Source organism: Numenius arquata, chromosome 8, assembly GCF_964106895.1.
Source record: "Numenius arquata chromosome 8, bNumArq3.hap1.1, whole genome shotgun sequence".
NCBI lineage: Eukaryota > Metazoa > Chordata > Aves > Charadriiformes > Scolopacidae > Numenius > Numenius arquata.
The window spans coordinates 33737861-33751993 of NC_133583.1; positions in this window are offsets into that span (position 1 = coordinate 33737861).

Below are 14133 nucleotides of genomic sequence, written 5' to 3' on the forward strand. Positions count from 1 at the left end.
TGTGAACTAAAAAAACCAAAGGGTAATATCCTTTTAGGTCAATGAAAATATTTTTCTTTGATAATTTCAAGCTTCCTGTTTTGATAGTGTGTTTTGTTTTTTTTTTTTTCTACAAGCAGCCTAATTCTGAAGAGAAAAGACCTTTTCAACTGAAACCCTGGGATGTGTCACTGAAGGAAATGTAAAAGCCAAACATTTGGACAATTTGGAAACACGTGTCAATTTTTTTTCAAGTTGAAACAACTGTTCGAACCACCCTTGCCTGCGAAAAGTTAAATGGGCATTTTCCCACCAGGCCCCCTCCCCTTTCTGAGCCCCTCACACTGGGAGTTTCCCAGCTGGCCCATGTTAGATGGTGGATAAGATGTAGCAATGGGGCAAATGTGATGGAACCACATTGGCAGCAGCAGCAACTTGAACCACTCTGAAACCTCACTGGACTCTTGGTTTTAATTGTCCCAGGGCAAAAGCCCTTCATGGGTCTCAGATTTTTCCTCCTTCCCAGCCACCACCGTTGGGATCCCTCAGGAGGAACTTCAAGGGCACGTGGGTTCCCTGAAGATGAAGATACAGATGAATATCTACTGCAACCCTTAAAAGCATCTAGGATGATTAACAATCTACCTCCTGATGGGGCCTTTAACCACACCGGACAATAGGCTCTTAAATTGTTTCCATGCTTTTGAAAAATACTTGTAGCCCTCATAGAGGCTTCTCAGTCAGCAGCAGCATCAAGGAAGGACATGTGGGAACAGGGCTGGCCAGGAGTATGGCTGGAGAGCGATGCCCTTGCAGCATCATGTCACCTGGTGCGCTGGGCTGTTTTTCAGGCAGAGCTAAAAGAAGAGGTGTCCTGGAGAAGGATGTGGGGGATGCCCAAGAGAAGAGGTTTATCCCCGAGAGATGGCAAATGCTAATAAGTGATAAAGATGAAGTAGATCAGGCACTCTCAGCCCCCTGTTTTTAGAAGTGGATCAAGGAAACATCTAGACTGTAAACACATGGCAGTTACACATTATTCTTTTCCTCCTTTGTAAAACAGGGCATTGTCTGCTAAACTCAGTCGCATGCTTGTATAGGGCTTCACGTTCCCCAGTGTTGGCTGCAGGGAGTTTCCAAAGATCAGCTTGGGTTTCTGCAGTTCCTTTCCTAACCCACTGCAGAAGAGGTGACCGGTTATAAATGTCTACACGGCAGCCAGATGTGGGTCTGCAGCCTGTGCCACCCTGCAGCTGGCTTTCCCCTCCACTGTGTCCCTGTGCTGGGGGTGCAGAGGGACCAGTGCCCTCCCTGACGTGCTATGCACAATCCCTGGCAGGCGCGGCTGCTTTCTTTGGCATAGCAGAAGCTCTCTTGGCTCTGGCAAAAAGCTGTCTTGACACTGATGTAACTAAAATCCAAATATCGCTGAAGGAAGCTTATCTCCAAACATGCCCAGCTCTGGAGCCAGCATCCCCAGTGCAAGCCTGCTGCCCGAGGCAGCACCAGGAGGGTTGCATGGGTAGTGTTGAACAAGTCGGCTGAAAACAATGGCTCACGGGCATGCCACTGAGACCTAGAAAGGAGATTGAGGCTGAAGAAATTTGCTTTGGCCGTCAGACCCAAGGGTCTTCACTGACCTGGACCCTTTGTCTTTAGGTTTTGCTCCCTGGGGCTTTCCCAGAGGGCTGCCCTTGTCAAGGGGCAGCAAGAGAGACAGGTGCCCCAAGTGCTACCCAAATATCCTCTCTGGGGTGGCTCCAGCGACTTCAAGGAGCCCCAAAGACAGAGGCAATGGAAATCTTCCTCTGGGTGGCAGACACAACCTGTGTCCTTCCTAAGGACCAGAGTCAAGAGGGTGTGTAAGCTGCTAGGTAGGATTCAGATTAAATGCAATCCAACAAAGAAGGAAAGAGAAAAATGCTCCACTGACAGAAAATCTTGGAAATGCCCATGAATGGATATTGAGTTGGACAAAAATGGGATGAGCAAAGAGGGGTCAGCAGGCAGGAAATGATGCCAGGGCTCTTCCTGCTGGGCAAGAGGTTTAGTCCATGGCGAGAGATTTTGAAAAGACAAATGCAGAAGTATTGGGTAAAAATACTGCAGATGTGGGATGGTGGAAAGGAGGAGCTGCAAAAGGAAGAATGTCAGAAATGTCACATTAGGTGCGAAAAGGTTTCTGGTGCCCTCAGGCAGCAGCAACTCCTTGGAGATGAAGCATATGGGATGGAGCAAGCAAGGTGTGATCTCTCCTGTGTATGTGCTCCCAAGGATCGGCTCTCTAGAGCCAAGGATTGCACCTGGCCTGTAATTTTCAGATAGTTCTCAAAAAATCAGCCTTCCTCGAGTGTGAGTCCATTCCTCCTTCATCCCTCCACACCATCGTCTGGTGTCAGATACAATGGGACCCTGTGTCTGTAGGAAAGAGTCTGTGGGGGTTAATTCTCAGCTTCTTACCCCAAATTCCCAACAGAAGCGGAGGAAACTTCAACCAGTGCTGTTCTTGGTAGGTCCGTGTCACTGGTCTCGGTGTGCTCAAAAGGGGTTTGTTGCTGGGTGCTTCCCCTGCAGCAGCATCGGGATGTGGGGAAGTGGGCTGCTTGTGAAGAGCTCGCCAGGCATATCTTGAGTATGTGCTGGTGCTGTGCTGGGTGGTTGGGTTCGGACTTCCCCACTCTCCGGCTAACCTGCTCCCTCCACCCCAATTGTTTTTCCAGGCTGTGGTGATAATCGAATGTGCAGAGGTAGCGGGGCACGGATCTGTGTCTGAGCCCCACTCGCCGTCAGTACCCTGGCGTGCTTTTTGGGGAGGGAAGAGGAGAAGTGAGGGGGGTAGGCTTTTATCCCCTCTTAAAAAGCAGGGACATGGGATGTGCATTAGGCTTTCTTCTCCGGAGAGTATTTCTGCATTTTGCCTCTCGGAGCCGTCTCTCGAGGCGCGCATACCCCACACCCCTCCCCGCACATTCCTGCACAAACCCCTTTTGTTCGCTGCCCTCAGCCAATATACAGGCAGCAACAGCAGCCCAGATGTTCCCTATCAAACTCAGAGCCATGCCAACAAACTTTGGCACACATGAAAGTGTGCTGAGGAATGGGCCTCCGCAAATACCATTTATTTTTTTCCCCCCACCCTCCCATTCCTGCAAGTATTTTTAAACACTAATGGCTTCCACGCCGTGACAGCTGGTGGGGGGCTGCCAAGCCGGGCTCTGGGGGCGTCCAGCAAATTAGCGGTTCAGGTATCCCCGGCGCCTCGTTGGGGCTGTGCTAACCTTGAGACCCTGCCTCGTATTTTCCCTGATGGCTTTCCAAGGCTGGGGCTGAGCTGGTGGTGTTTTCCTGTGGGCGATGCTTTGTTGGAGACAGCAACCCGCAGCCCAGCCAACAGGAGAAATGCAGGTGATGCTTTGCGGGGTTTTGTGGTAAATCTTTTTTCTCCTAGCACAGTCAGGGCTGTTTTGTGATGACCTAGAAAAGCATAGTTAAAGATGCCACGGGGGCTGAGTGGCATTTTTTTTAGGTTTAGTTTTTAGGTTTAGTTTTGCCACAAACCCAGTGTTTGGTAGGTGTGTGGGAGAGCTAGTTGGTTTTTGGCCAGGGTGGGATGTAGTTTTTGGTCATTTCTTTCTCAAGATCTTCCCTGCAGGTGATTGCCACTGCCATCATGCACCTCTGTGCTCTGGGTCATGGTGCAGATGGGCCCACTGCACTGCCCAGGAGCACTGTCGGCACCACAAGCTGTCGGAGGTCACCAGTGCACACCAGGGCAGACTGGGAGCCAAAGAACAGCATGGCCAGGATTCAGTACAACAAACTGGAATCAAGTTGGCCATGGCCACGTGTGGGTAGGTGAGTGCATCTTCCTCTATCCATAGTGAGTTAAAACCTTCCTCCATCCATACAAGCAACAAATCTACTTCTGCTGAGTAGAACACAATCTCGAGGCTGTGCATGCATGTATTTCAGCAGAAGAGCTCCCCGTTGCACACTGGCATGTAAATGTGGTTAAAAGCCCCTGCAGGCAGGAGCTGCCACCTACATAGGCTCCTGTGCAGGCTCAGCTCTGTCCCTTGCTGCAGACATTTCTCCTCCCGTTTCAAATAGCAGACATGTCCCACCTCTCCAGCTCCACCACTGAACCCCATGCGGTCTGTGCCAGATGTGGTGCCCACCACCCTGACTGCAGAGAGACGGGCTCAGGCAGATGGCGAATGTTGCCCCTCACCCGAGCCTGGGATCGCTGAAGCAAACAAAGGCCATTTCTCCTTAGAAGATCCATTCTTGTCTAATTTAAGCAAGAGAAGCCCATTTGTTTCAGCACCAGGGCTCTTCAAAGAGAGCCTGAACACCTTTTTTTCCCTCTACTATAATGGCAGCAATATATTTTTTCACTCCTCTCTCACATTGTAAAGGCTGAAGCATTTTTGCTCAAATTTGAAAAAAAAAAAAAAAAATCCCATCTGGATGAAGACCAGACCTTGCAGAGTTTCCACAGAGGGTGGTGAACTTCTCTCCCCAGCAGTGGACTTATCTGAGATCATCTCCTCAAGCAGTGCGCCAAGATTTCCATACTGGAAAAAGACCCTTCTCAAAGGGTTTTGCACAAGAAGGGGGAATGGCACGAGCCGTCGCACAGTGAATTTGGCTAAGAGAGGAGGAGGTGTCAGATGAGGTCCTAGGGGAGGGAGAACAGCTATGTTTCCAGCCCAGAGCTGAATGCAGATGAAGCAATGATTGCAGAGGGGTTCAGAGAAATGGCCAGATGTGCACACAATAGCCAGGACCGCAGAAGGGATAGAAAATGGGTTTGCACAATCCAAGTGCAGGAACCAGCTCTGGCTACAAAGACACACTCTGATGGGCAGCAATGACAGTTGCCGTGGAGAGGCCTGACTGGGTGAACTGGCCAGCATACTGGGCTGGATGAGGGCAGGGGACATTTTCAGAGACCTCCCCCCCCATTGCACCTCTTGCAGCTGTGACAGTGATCCTCAAAAGACAGTCAGCTGCACCTCTGTATCCTTGTCCTAGCCGTGGACCTTGGAAAATAAATGTAACCTTGGAGAAAAGGTTAAGATAAAGAGGTAGCAGAAGAAAAATGATCTGAGCTGATGAAAGCCCCCGCCTCTCTCTCTCTCTGGGGGGAGAGAGAATGGGAAAGAGAGACTGTGGTTATACTTTTACAAAGGATTTGTAGGGACTTTTTCTAGAAAGCAGGAGAAATTGAGCACCAGTCCCTGGTCACCTTCATTAAAGAGGGAAAGCAGCACCCTGAATTTGCCATTAAAATAATAATAATAAAAAAAAACATATTCCCTAAATTATCCTATTTAAAAATAAAATAACATTAAAAAGTAAGAGGTAGTTGCCATTTCACATGTGGTCTGTTTTAAATCCTGGGAGCAATGTGGCCCCGAGATCTAACCTGTTGGAGCAGATCCCCGCTGTGTTCAAAGGCAATGGCGAACCCTTGAATTTGCTTTCAAACTTGGACTGGGGTTGCTAAGGTTTTTGAAGCCCTGAGCAAGAGGAAGATCTCTTTTTCGTGACCAAGCAGTCTGTGGGAAAAATATATTGGTAGATTTGCATGAAGGGAACAGTTTGGGATGTGAGGCAAGTCTCTCCAGATGTTTGCTGGATTGTTTTGTGGCTTATGCAGAAAGTCTGCAATCTTTGGAGCTTTATATAAAACCTGGAGGACAAAGGTCCTCTCTGTAAGCAGAGGCACAGGCAGATTCCCCCAAATGAGGCCGATTTCAACAGTTGATCTTCATTTAACACTCCCAAGCCAGATGAAAAATTGCAGACTGAATCCGACCATGTGTACTTAAGAGGGTTTTCTGGTTGCTGGTGCACAGGTGTTGCTACAGGGAGGATGCAGACATACCCTGATATATGCTGGCTAAATAATCCTGCTTTTCTGACCTGGACAATCCATATTGCATTAAAGGGTAGCGCCGGCTTGTTCTCTGCTGCAGCACTCAGGATATCTGTGTGTCCTCTTCGGCTCATCTTTGGTTTCTCTGTTGGTGAGAGCATTGCTACACTGAGCACGTGGACAGGGACTGCAGAGCCTTTTTTCCTGCTAGGAGAGGAATCTGGAAACAATTACAAGCTGCTCATGCTTAATCACTCGGGTAAATCTTAAATGCCTGTCTTAATATTTTGCAGGGCTGAAGATGGCATCTGAATTTTTGCAGTGCACAGGTTACACAGCAGAGCACACTGAATTTGACAGTTTTGCTCTGTGCATGTTTTGGGGGTGGCTGGTCCTGAGGACCCCACAGCTGCTCTGAAATTCAGGTACAATTTCAAAGAAAACCTGAAATGCAAAGGAAAAAAAAACCACTCAAGTGTTTGCCTGATATTTGTGCAAATTGTCAGCTCAGTCATGTTCATATGAACCTTTGCTGAACCTGACCATTTGTACCTCAAACTCAACTGGAAGAGAGTATTAAATTAGTTTATAAAAATGAAGTCCCATGTGAAAATGAAGGCAACCAAAATAACTCACAAATCTGGGCTGAAGTCAGTCAATGACAAGGCAAAACAATAGAAGTCCTTCTCTCCTTCCTTAAACATTGAAATGTTTCACTTCAGCATTTTCAGGCTGAAACAGTTTGTTTTCTTGAAGATCATTTAGTCGTTTAGTTTGAAGCTTTCTTTTTTTTTCTTTTGATTTTCAAATGGACCTAAATTTAAAAGGAAAAGAGTTATGGTTTTCAGTTTGACTTTTTTTTAAAAAGATTAAATAGTCTCCAAGAAAACCAGAACATTTTGTTATTGGTCAAGCAAAACATTTATGGTTGACCCAAAAGGAAACAAGTTTTTTTCATTCCTCTTCAGCTCAGCTCCAAAACCAGAGTTTCCACCACTAGAAGAAACCAGGCATCCTTGTTTTCACCTTACTGCTGCAGCAATAAAGAGTCTAATTTTGATTGCCCCTATTTTAATCAGAGCTTGCTTTATGAAACTATCCATTTATTGCAGGCTGGGATCTGTGTGGTATCAGTGTTTGTAGACAGGGTGTGGTACAGCTTCACTCTCCAACTATCTCGGATACCTCATCAAAGAGCTGCTAAGCCTCTTTGGCCATCAGCCTGCTTATTTACACTCTTTATAGCTACAGTTCAAACGCTGCGAGTGACACCGACACTTGGAAATCTTCATTAGTACGTGGCTGTGGTAAGCCTTGTGGGTGTCAGTTGGGGGTGCAGTCATGACGGGATTCTAAAACTAAAGAAAACACTCTCCTCCTAAAGAAACTGCTGAAAAACATCTTCTACACAAACACTGTGAAAGGCAGCCACTGACTGATGGGGATGACTTTCCAAAGCCATGAAAGGAAGTTACCTACTAAAGCCTTGTGAGAGCCAAATACTCTGTGACTCACCGATCCTTTGAAAACCCCCTCCGAGATCCAGCCTCAGCGAGTAACACTTTGCTAAGAACACCCATAAACATGTGAGGTTTTACATTTTTTTCTGTGCTTGCTACAGAGAGAAGGCATCAACATTTTGTGAGCTTTATTGCAGGAAAGACATAACGTTTCATCTTAAAGACTTCCAAACTGTAGTGCGTGTTATCTGTGGAGTGGCTAATGGCCAAGGCTGCAGGTGGAAGGTGAAGACCATCCCTTGGAGCGTGGTAAGCGCTCGTAAGCTGGCTAGGTGTAGGTCCTCCTGAGGTGTTGCACCACAGGTAGCGTTCGTTTAAGGTGATGCTGGAGTGCTGCAGACAAAATTGGCCATGCTATCTCAGAGCGGTTTTACGGTGCTGAGGATAACCTGGCTGACTAGGGCTTCCTTGACCTCTCGTTGTGGCTTCAGGGCACTACAGGCAGTTGAGGGGACACTGGGGTCCTAACCCTGCACGTCTGTCTGTTGTAGCTTAAGTGTTTGCAGGATGGGGAGGTGAAGCAAGCTAGTGTGTGTCCTGAAAAGGCTGCAACTTGCTGGTCCCCAAATGGGTTCCTCTGCCATGGAAGATGCTTGGTTGTTCTTCCTTAATATTTGTGTTGCAGACACCTCCAGAGACCCTGAACGAGGAGTAGATGGTTGTGCTCTGGACAAGACTCCATGGAGAAATATCCAATATCTAACTGCAACGGTACAGGAAAGGTGAGGGGATGGCTTGTTTTGCAAATAGATAGGTGTTGTCACACATCCTCCTTTGGCACTGAATACATGACCTGACCTGGTGGCCCCTCAGCCACCTGGGCTGAAATGAGCCAAAACAGTGTAAACTGACTCAGCACTATGCCTTCATCACACGAGCGGCAGCATTTCTGGGGTACCTTGTAGGGACACAACAGGAAGGGAGAAGGGTTCTGCGTCACTCCCCGAGGGTCACCAGCATTTCACTTAGAGAAGGGAGTTGTCTCATCCCAACTTGGCTGAGTTGCAGTGGCATTGAGCTGGGAGAGGGGAAAGGACAGCATCCTCCAGCCACGTGGCTTGCGTAGCTGGAAGGAGGTACATGAACTGGCCCTAGCACACATTGGACTCGGCTGTCATATTGGGGATATTTGGCACTTCATGGTAAGTGATTTTCACATCATATAATACTCTACTGCAAATACATATTACAAGCACTGCTGGCTCTTGGGTTTGGCAACCATCTGTCCTTCTGTCTCGCCATAAAAAGACAATGATTTCCCATGCGGGCTTTTGCAGGGGTGGCAGGAGCTACACAAGTTGGCTGGCACCAAAAGTGGTACAGCTGGTGGTGCAGATGCGTGTGCCCATGAGAAGGGTGATGGGGCTGTGACAGCAGTGGGAAGAGGTGGGAATGGTGTGGGGAGCATCGCAGTCACAGGAACAAGGCTGGGAGAGGTGTCAGGAGCTGGTCAGTTCTCAGCAGGCAGCCAGCACACCCTGATGGGGTAAGGGTTATCTTGAATGGGCCAACAAAAATGATTCAGCAAAGCAAGGCTAAAAATGTTGCAGAGTGGCCTGCACTCATGGGGTGTCTGTGAGTCCCTATCTCCTCTAGGACCTGTGTGGGGATTCACACACCCAAAATCACCGAAAATCACATCTTGTTGTCCCAGGGTTGCACTGACTTTTCTTCTGCCTTGCCCAACAGATGTTTATTGTTAAAAATATCCGGTGATGGAGACTCTTTGGTGGTCTTAAGTCAATTCTCTCCATGTTTTGCTGACCCCTTTCCCCCCTTTTTTTTTTTGCCTTGTTTTTTTTTTTTTTTCTGCTGGGAGCCCCTCCTCATCTCTAGCCCGGGTCTTGCTTTCTTCTTCACCTATCCACCACGGACACTGAAAACAGATTACTCCTGTCTGTTTACAGCCGCATTTTATAGACTTAAAGACTATTATCATTTCTTCTCCCTTACGCTTCTCTCCCACCCAGACTCAACAACCGCAGTTCATTCACTTGAGCATATAACAACAATAGGTTTGTTTAATGAAAATTCAATTTGTTTAGCACAGTGGTTCTAATCACTCATGTTATGCCAAAGATAACAAACATTTAGCAAATTTCTCTTCAAATCTCTAGTTTTATCAACTGTTTTGACACTTAGATTATAATTTTTGCACAAATGGTTAGAATTAAAGCAATTGCTTTCTAATTTTTCCTATATAAATGTTTCAATTACAACTTTTACATTTAGCAGTGCAATTAAAAGCATTATAGAATGTAATGAAATATTTAACTGGGGTTTTAAAAAGAATTCTTTTGAAGATATTTAAAATTATTTAGAAAGCATCTGTTTAAAGTCCTTAGCTGCAAAAGAATTTCTTAAGCTCTATGAAAATATATGTCAATAATCGCTCATTTCCACTTGTTTTACTGCTCAACTCTGATTTTGCCATCCAAACTGGTAAATTTATAATCTTCAGGATATTTCTGATCAGGATGAATTTTATTTTATTTTATTTTACCAGCTTTTTTCTTAATGTGCTTTTATTTAGCCAGTTTTTAATCCTGTTTAGGGTTTTTTTCATGGAAATATTTCAAGATGAGGAATTGCTAAGGAATATTTTTGTCTGTATGGAAAATGTAGCTTCAATAGTCTCAGTGAGGAAAGAAAGACCCCAAAAATGTCAGTAAGGATTTTAATATTTTTTTTAAAAGAAAACATTCATATTGTATGCTGAGCTTCCTTTCAGTTCAGATTTTATTTTCTGGAAGCTGAACTTAAGGAAAAAGCTCAAAAGTCAAAACAAGAAAACATGGGGGAGGAGGGGCTTAAAAGTTTTGAAGTTCAGTTTCAAGGCAAACACATCGCTGTAATGAGAAGTGTCCTGGAAAAACAGGCTTCTCTCCCCACCCAGCTCCACTTTTCACCAGCACCGCTCAGGATGCGCAGAGGAGCGGGTTCAGTCCCAGCGTGGAGCTTCTGGGACCATCTGTCCCCCTGGTTTGGCTGCTGATTGCCCCGGGCACCCTCAGAAAGGAAAATGTGGTGTCTGCAGCTCTGGCTGGGGAATTTGCAGCCTGCTGTGGTCCACAGCAAAAATCATACCGATTTCTGTAGCCCTGCACTGTGTCTTCATATGCCACGTCCCCAGCTGTATTGGGACTTTTTCCTTTGGTCCAGCCCCACTGGTGCTGCAGACAACCCTGCAGCGTTCTCCAAGGAGAGAACAGAGATCTTCCAGGAGCCCTGCTGGGACATGCCCCATCAGCACTGGGATGCAAGAAGCAAAATTTGGACTGTTTAAAGTCAAACTGCTCTGGTTTCAAACCATGGCGTTGTCCAGAGGTCAAGAGATGACCTCTAAGGTCTCTTTGAAAGGTAACTCAGAAGAAGCAAGGTCACAGGCTTGAACTTGCTGCATAAGAGTCTGCCTCTTCACTAGAAAATGTAAAGACATCCACAAACCAAAAGATGTTGAAACCATTGGTTTATATGGTTTAAAAAGCAGGTTTCCAATGTTATTTTTTTCACTCTAGCTCTTTTGATAAGTGGATTTTTGTTTCCCTCTAAGAAGTTCTTACAAACCAAAAGACTGCCTTAGTCCAAGAAATGACAGTGCTGACTTAATCCTACTTACCAGGCAGTTAAAGGGAACAGAAACTGGAGAGACAGAGTAATGCTGTATTTTTTAATTGTTTTCTCACCTCGCTCCAGAATACGAATAATTCATTTTACAGTGGAAACGCTATTTCCATTAGATATGCCTGCATTTTTGCATAAATCCTCAAGCCAGCCCATTGCAGTATGGAGGATAACTGCAGGCCAGCGCTAGGACTGTGTTCTCGCAGTGTTACAGGAGTTTGAATCACTGGCTATGGTTTTATATGCAGAATAAAGCAGCCAGGAGACAGAGTAAAACACGCAGCACCCCCTCTTTGCCTCCTCCAGAGCTGAGGTGCTGTACCACCGTTGTATTATCTCATTGCACTCACAGCCCCAGCCTGCCACGGGCTGAGCTCTGGGCTCCTGATGCATCTATGGCCTCGAGCGTCTGGTTAGGAGCAGGCTGGTGCTGTGCCAAGTATCCTGGCACTTCCCTGGATCCACCCAGTAAAGCCCAATTAAAGAACGGGACGTTAGCACGCGGCTGAGGTTAAAGACCGGCTCACATGCTTCTTTGGATCTGGGCCTGGGGGCCGGTCTCAGCCAGGCTAATTTCCACCGTGGTTCCTGTGTCTGGTGTTTGCTAATGGAGAGCTCTCAGCCCTCAGGGTGTTTAACCAGTGTAAAACGCCACAGCACACAGAGACCAGTATTGATACAAGGCTTGAGGCAGACTCTAATCCACAGCCCACTGAAACATGGGCAAAACCAGATTGCCTTCAAAAGCTGCAGAGAAGTTACAGCTCCGTGCACGGGTGTTTGCAGCCTCAATGCCTGAAGTGCCCTCATGCTTTCAGTGCCATGTTAAGAAATTAAATAACTCATCTCAGGCTTGGAAGCTGCCTGGACGCTTCAGCAGAGAATCAGCAAAAGAAACTTTCATAGCGTGGATGTCAAAAGCATCCTTTAAAGGACAAATTAATGAGTTACTCTCAAAAGACGGGACTTGCTCCTTGCTCACACAGTACCATGGCTTGGCTGGACACGGTGATTCTTCCTCAGCCAGCCTGCATTATGCTCTGGTAAAAGATGGGATAGTATTGACATGGATACAGTTCGACAGATTTTTCATTAGAAAGAGAAATAAACAGGTTTAGGAATATTTGGTTTCTTTCAGGAGGGTTTTTTTTCCCCCGGCCTCTTGAATTATATGTCAAAGTCCTCCCTCAGGAGCTCACGACAGGGTCTGAAACACAAGCAGAAAGGAAACTCTCCTCCCCTATACATGTCTCTCCCTGTCTCACATTAGGGCTCAGTCTTTTACTGGGAAAATGGTTGCTTTGTTTGTTACTGCAACAGTGCGGTGAGTGGCGAGTAGAATCAGCTTAAAAATATACATCAAAGTCAGGGAGCCCCTTGCTGGAAGAGCTTCTTTGGCTCTTAAAAACCCCCAAAGTTTTCAGTATGAACTAGACCGATGCAAATTGAAGTTATGTCCTGGTACAAATTGTATCTGTCCTGGGTTGAAATGTCATCTGAGGTCTGACCCTGAGGTCTGACCTGGAGAGTCCAATTTGCCAGCTATTGATGACATTTCCACACTGATTTGGGAAGTGCACAAGAAAGGATGGGTTTTGTCATCTGTTGGCGCTTGGTGCTTCTAGAGCCAGCAGACTCCAGGCCAAGTAGACCAACAGAAAATGGATGCAGCAGTCACAGATGTCTCCAGCTCTGGAAGCACAAAAAGATATGGGAGTCAAATCCAGCCCCAGATGTAAAAGAAAGGTTTGCGTTGTTCTAGGGGATGGAAAAGTATGTTTCTATTTTCTTTTCATCTGGCCTTGTTCCGCCTGTGTTGCAGCAACGTTTGCTTGAAAAATACTTTATTCCAAGGTGGCAAATGTTCAGTGCCATGTTACGCTCACAGGACTTCAATCGGCCGGAGAACAGGGCCAGCCTCCGTTTTCTAAATCTGCTGTTGGTAAATGCCCTGCAAAATGACTTCACTGCGTTATAATTGTTCCTGAGAAAGCGGGCCCAACGGCTGGTAATTAAACCTTTGGCTGATGGAAACTGTTAAAATGGATTGCTGCTTTTGCCTATAGTGTTATAGTTAACAACTCAAAAGTCTTTATACTTTTTCTATAAAACACGTGGGAGTTTTATGCCTGGAATATCTGGGGCAATAAAGTGAATATGGTGCTTCATTTTTGTTTGTAGCATTAAAACTTGGAAGAGAAGAAAGAGCTAAGGTTCAAGAATGAGATCTGGCGTTTGTACTGCATGAAGCACATTCGGTTGATATTTGTGAATTTGGTACAGCCCATTACAGTGATTTAGATATTAGGGCAGATTGATTCCCAATTCCTATACCGGCATCTGAAAAGGAATTAGGTGCCTACACCTTGTTGTGGGGTTGACCAACACTGATTCATTGTAAAATTCAAGCTGACGCCTGGTTCTGCCGTCTGGACTCCCTCGAGTTTGAGAGCATTTGAGTCAAGGTTGGATTATGGTTCTCGTTCAGATCTCTTCTGTGCTTGGTCAGGTTTCCTGGAGGAAGTCATAATCCCATCTGACGGGCCACTTGGCGTCCCTCAGCCCCAGGCCCAGGGAAGGATATCCTGGTCAGCACCAAGAGAGTTGAGACAGATAGCCATGCTCTGCTTGTCCTCTGCTGCATGCCTGTGACGCCTCCACTCCTATCAAGGCCTACAGCTAAGCCATGGGTGGAAAATGGTGGCACTTCTGTTCCCCAAAGGCGCTCAGCCAAATCCAATCAGAAACACTTAATGCCTGCCGGCGAGTGGCAGCTCAAGACCGCTTCTCCTCTGACCAGGGCTGGTATTTATGGCATGCGTTAGTCACGCAGGAGCTGTTAAAAGTGCTGCTGCGCTAAATTGCAAAGTCATACATGGTCATCGAGTTATGAGTTTGCTCTGGGAGATAGTAATACTTCAGAGCTTGACTAATCTCTTACAGGTTGGAAATGAGGAGGGATGTGGTTAGGCACTGAAAACGTCCCTGTTTTATTGCCAATGATGTATTATTTAAGCCTCCAGTATCCTGGACTGCTTCACCTAAGCCTGGGGCCCGTGCCCTTGTGTTCCAGCAAGCTTTCTCCGGGTGGGAGGTAAACTCATCTGCAACACCTCCAACAGGCTT